This window comes from Neodiprion fabricii, chromosome 3 (genome assembly GCF_021155785.1).
Source record: "Neodiprion fabricii isolate iyNeoFabr1 chromosome 3, iyNeoFabr1.1, whole genome shotgun sequence".
NCBI classification, from domain to species: Eukaryota; Metazoa; Arthropoda; class Insecta; order Hymenoptera; family Diprionidae; genus Neodiprion; species Neodiprion fabricii.
The window spans coordinates 8745330-8751010 of record NC_060241.1 but is presented as its reverse complement, the minus strand read 5'-3'; the positions used below and the strand labels follow the sequence as shown (position 1 = coordinate 8751010).

General features: G+C 40.0%; 1 long non-coding RNA gene across 1 annotated transcript; it reads right to left on the bottom strand.

Moving 5' to 3' along the window:
• Positions 1 to 566: 566 nt before the first annotated feature.
• LOC124178702 lies at positions 567 to 1325 on the bottom strand. The gene is made up of 3 exons (XR_006869880.1): positions 1226 to 1325; positions 1006 to 1164; positions 567 to 639 (listed from the first exon to the last, which is right to left on the bottom strand). It is a non-coding gene; the product is annotated as an uncharacterized LOC124178702 (long non-coding RNA).
• Between the last annotated feature and the right edge of the window lie 4356 nt (positions 1326 to 5681).

Below are 5681 nucleotides of genomic sequence, written 5' to 3'. Positions count from 1 at the left end.
ATTAATCGTTATCCAAATTAAAAGTTTAAAAAAAATCTAGCTGGATTACAGACCATAGAGCTTACCGTAGTAATACCTCAATTTTATTTCGCAGTAAACAGATAATTCAGGCATGAATCCAAACTAATACAAATCAGCTTGACTTAATTTTCCAGAATTCATTTATTTTCCAGTTAATTCTCATTATTTCAGTGAGAACTTTTAGTGGTTCAGTTAATGCTTATTAATTCACTTATTTCGTATTAATTCAATCAATTCTGATTGATTCAGGTGCATTATAATGAATTTACAAACCTATCGACATGGCAATTCACCGAGTTATTTCCCCCTCGGGCTGCACGGTAGGGTTTTCTTCAACGTGATTCGTAAATAGGAGGATTATGGAAACTTGTGAAATGAATAGTACTGACCAGATCGAGGAGAGTATTTTACAAAATTATATTTTATTCGGAAAATTTAAATTTGATAAAAATTAAACGTGGGCTGGTTCCGCCCCCCACTCCCGCCCCTGCGGTTTCCCCTACCACCTCCTCGACGGCAGCGGTATCGGTTTCGGCGGCCGCCTTCCCCTCGAGAAACGGGTCCGCCGGTGGCCACAGCGGCTGCCACCGCCACCCGGACGGCCTCCGTGATCCGTTCCTATCAACAACCAAATAATTGTGATTCAATGTCACGAGCATTTTTGACCGATGAGCAGCTATTCTATATGAAATTATAAAATACGAAAACAGTGAAACGTAAAACTGTTTCGCCACGGCAATGAGAGTATACAGCGGTCACACACGGCGAGGGTATAACATCCCAACTCCTTGGGCAATAAAAATGTGTCAGAAAAATATGGTATGCTTCCCGAAGATATCTACTGACGGTCATCGTGACATTATACCGGCTACTGCATAGTTTTTGAAAACTACACAATTAAACCACTTTTTAATTCTTAGACAGACTCATTCAATAACTGCAAAAAAAAATTAGAAACAATAAAATGTGTAGTTGGGGACGTACCTCTAGCGTCGGGCTAGCCGCGCGAGCAGGCCTCGCCGCCGAAGAGGCAGCAGGAGAGGGCGGCGGAACCAGCATCGTCGGCGACTGGAGTGGCGGCGGTGGCGGCTGAACAGCGGCCGCCATCAACAGCCCCTGTCGCTCGCCTTACAGTTCCGGGATCTAGGCGAACAAAATGCATGAGCACACGCGTAATTGTGTACGAAAACACGAGATTACTTACCGGCGCTAGGGGCTGATGAGGCTCCTGCCGCCATCCATACCACTGGGGCCGCGCGTAGGAGGGTTGACCGTTCACGCCACCCCCGGCTGCTGTAGCTGGACGGGGGCCTCAGCTGTACATTGACACCTCCGGGACATTGAGGTTGCGCCTTAATGCCCGGAAGTGGTGGCTGGTTGGGATCCACCCGAATCCCCTCTGGATTCCAAATTCCTTGCTGATTGTTGTTTACTAAAAAATAAAGTTCGTAAAATTAGTCCTATGCCAAATGAACGATTTATCAAAATCAACGCGAGCGACCTTCCCTACATCCGCTTTGCTAGTGCGACAGTTGCCAGGTGTTTAGGTATACATACAGTACTTGGAAATACAGAAAAATATATCGCTCACGAATAATGAAATGGATTCAAAATCTTGGTCCCGAATTCCCAGCCTATATACCGCATCGCGATGGCCACTAAGCTAAAAATAATTGATGTATCGGTTAATCGAGTCGAAAAAAATTATGGAATAAGACTCGATTGAATCGGTAATAATTTATCGATTGATGGATCATTTGATATTTTATTGAAACTATGCATTCGAATCCCTAATTTAGTGCGGTTTATAAATATTCTCGAGCTGCTGAAGCTGAACAGAGGGTGACTCGAAAAAACAAAAAAAAACAGAAAAATTAACGTTCCAATTCAAATCCTGAATAAACTAAGATCACGTTTCTCTATCCGCAAGATCTTTTTGAAGCGAAGCTTTCCAAATCAAAGCTCTTACGCACGTTTGTAATGGGGATCTAACTCACGAAAAGTGATACATCAGAAAGGGAAGTTGCAACGCGTATTGTTGCTGTGAGTAAAGCGAACCAGAGAACTAGAGACGGGAACTGCGAAAGTTTCAGTGTAATCGGGTTATAAATATTATAATTATGAATGATTTTATGACGCGAGCGGCTTGGACAGCGTTCGTGCGCTGCGGTAACGGAATATTACGCGTTATTCGCAAATTTTTTTATCACTGCGATAGTACATTGCAAAGTTTATTGTCATTTAATTATTTACAATTTTTATGTGTCGTATGATAGTGTGCGTTAGTTAATAAAATAAGGAAAGTATGGTAAAAGATCACACAAAAGGCGAGTCAGGTAATTTAGGCTTGTATATCCGAGCGTTGATGGTTGATTTTTGTTTTTGGTTCAGGAGTCTTTGCCCTCACCTCAGTCAGTAGTCTGGTCGAGAAGTGAGTTCACTACGAAAAATCGTTAGAATGGTCTTAAAAATATGGCGATTGGTGCATTGGATTCGGAATTTAAAATGATAAAACCGGTATTTTTTAATCAATCCGCCATTAAAAATTTCAATTGTTATAAACAAAAAACGAAAAGAAAAAAAGGGAGTCTCCGTTTCATAGCTATAATTTCAAAAATATAAAAGATAAAGGAATTTTGAAAAAGATCCTAAAAGAGGAGGAAATTTCCGATACAAAAGTCCGTATCCCGGAATTCTAACTTTATTATTTATAATTTTAATTGAACGTTGAAAATAGGGCTCCGCGCGGCCGTTTCGGTGCCTAGGCGTCACCGCCTAGCGCAGCATGCAACACGAAACAATTTTTTTATAACATTCAATATTCATTTAAAAGTTTAAATAAATTATAGTGTTATCTAGACACTTGAAGGAATGTAGTCTTAGCAAAAAAAAATTTTCAACTCGATTTTCGTTCAAGTTATTTCATTGTTAATTAACTCATTTTTCGTAGACTTGACTTTTCATAAAATCACTTGTAAAAGTTTAAAAAATGGGTCTATAAATTTTTTTTCTTTTGTGAGCTCTTCTTATATAAATAATAAACAAGATTCAGTGGTGAGAGTTCATGAAAGTTTTTTCATTTGTTAATAATGATTTTTCAAAGTTATCAAGAATGGAAAAATCCGGCTAATGTGATGAAAAAATTTTTTTTTCATAAATCTTAAATTTTGGTTGTTTTTAAATTAATATGTTGCGTTTATTAGCTTGGCTGAAAATTTTTTAACGTATATTGTTTAAAAATTTATTATAAACAAATAGACAAGTTGAATATTTTTGGAAAATTTTTTTTGGTCATTTTATTGTCTTGGTGAAATAATGATTTTTAAAAAAAAATGAACGATCAATATCGGAGATATGAAAACCTCAGCGATCGAATCGTTCAATCTATCATCGAACACTACCAATAGATTCTGCATTTTGTTTTCAATTCTATGATGACTCGAGGTCTGACCAACTAAGGTTCTCGATGGGTGAACCGAAAGTTTATTTCTTTAGGATTTAAATCGGGATTCAGGGGTCTTTCTTCACTTTGACTCTTCTGGTCTACCGAACACTTCACAAAAGGATAAGGGTCGTTCCGCATGTTCAGAATACAGCTGACAAGTGTATGTTGTAAGTGAGAAGTAAGTACGTAACTGTCGAAAGTAAGAGTCTTGGAAAAAAGTTGACCGATCGTTATGGTACCTACCGAAAAAAAGCGTTTCGAAACTCACCGGTGTGGATCCGGATGTGTCCTTTGAGTTGACCGTTGTTACTGAATGCGACGTTGCAGTGGGGGCAAGGAAACTTCTTCGGCCTTAGTCTCTTGCTCTGTTTAACAAGAGTCTCGTGATGTAGCGCCCTCGCTGCCTCTTCGATAGCCAAATGTCTTTGATACTCCAACCGCTTGCATGCGTACAAACGTAACTTGACGGCGAGGGGAGAACTTGATTATCATTTATCAGGTCGCACTTGACGTTCACTTGGATCGGCGACGTCTCGGTCTTACACTCTACGTCCCACGGACGGAAGATGTGGTCTACTTTTGGGTTTCCATCCATCTTGTTGCCTCTCGACAAGAATCGCACCGATTCGATGTTTCGCCAACTATCGCGCTCTTCCAAACTCTCGGTGATACCGAAGAGCCGATTCTGTCCAACTGGATTTGACGCGAGTCACTTGTTCACTAACTACTCGTCTTTTCCAAACTTTCGTCGATACTGAGGACTCGATTCTATGAAGGGAAGATATAAACCCCAAGGTTCGGAGGCATCTAGTCCGCTGCTATTTTCCCCCTTCTTATTTTAACAGGGGTGGGGGACTGACGCCACCCTTCGAGGACACACTTCTGTCGAATCGCTTCTATTCCAGAGGGTACGGGGTGGAGTTTCCAAGGGCTTGGGGAGGCGCTCGTGGAGCCCTGCCGTAGGCGCTACGATATTCCTTGTGTCCTTTGTCCACTATTAATTCACCCCTCTGCGGAAGGCCAGGTAACCGGCTACGCCAAATACCCTGCGATACAGACTTACTGCCAGGGGTGCTTTACGACACCCTTCTTGGTGTTTCGAACGATACAACTGTGATCGGGATTTTTCTGACCCCCCTCACGTACGGACGCATAGATTTGGTTGAACTAATGCCCACCACTTGACATCTGCAGGGGCTTTATTAATTGAATTCACTTTTTGCGGTCACCCTGCGAAACAGATATACATATATGTATGGACGTGTTACTTGTTTCTTTTTTTCATATTCGTTTACATCGATTCGTAAAATTTCTTCAAAACTTTCGTTAATTTTTGCACTCGGCGTTATTAGAAACTTACAAGTATAAAGGTACCGCATGACGATCTCGCCAATTTCGTTTGTTTTTTCAATATTTTAGTAATGAGCTGAGCGAGATTTATTAATTTTTTTATCATTTATTCATGATAGATATTCGCAGGATTTGGCAGGTCATTTTTTTGTTCACAAACTTTTCGAGAATTTTTCATTAACGGAATTGGAAGTGAATTCAGGTTCTGGAATTGAGACGCGTTAGATCACGACTAAGGTACAGAATGAGATTTTTGTATAATTTTCGGCAGTATGAAATATTTGTTATATAACCATGTGTATAACCATGTGAACTTCTCGACAATATATGACCGATTGACCTGTTCATTTTCCTTTTGACGTGAGTTTATTCTTTATTTCGTTATTTTCTTGAATTCTGCAATTACTGTAAGCTGCCTTGAATACCGCCACTCTACCGGGTTGTACGTGTGCATAATACCTGAGCCTAGCCAGCTATACAACGGGTTCTCTATTTATTCTTTTTGTACGGTTTTGTGTTATTTTTATTGATTCGTATTATTGCTTGAGAATCGACGCTAACGCGACTGGCGCCCAACATAATTGATTTTGTTATAGTTTGATATTTTATATAAGTGGAGAATCGCGCCAGAGTGTCAACGGTAAGTCCTCATCCGAGGGTAACAGAATTAAGCGTTACAAATTGGCGCCCAACGTGGGGCCACAAAAGGCCAGTTACAGAAAAATTCCAGTTAATAATTCAGTTAAAAACTCGAGAGAGAGAGAGAAAGAGATAAATTATTATTAACAAAAGAAACCTCTTCCCGCTTTTACTCAGTCAGTTTCTAACACAAAGATTCAAGTAGTACTTGAAAAACAGTTGATAT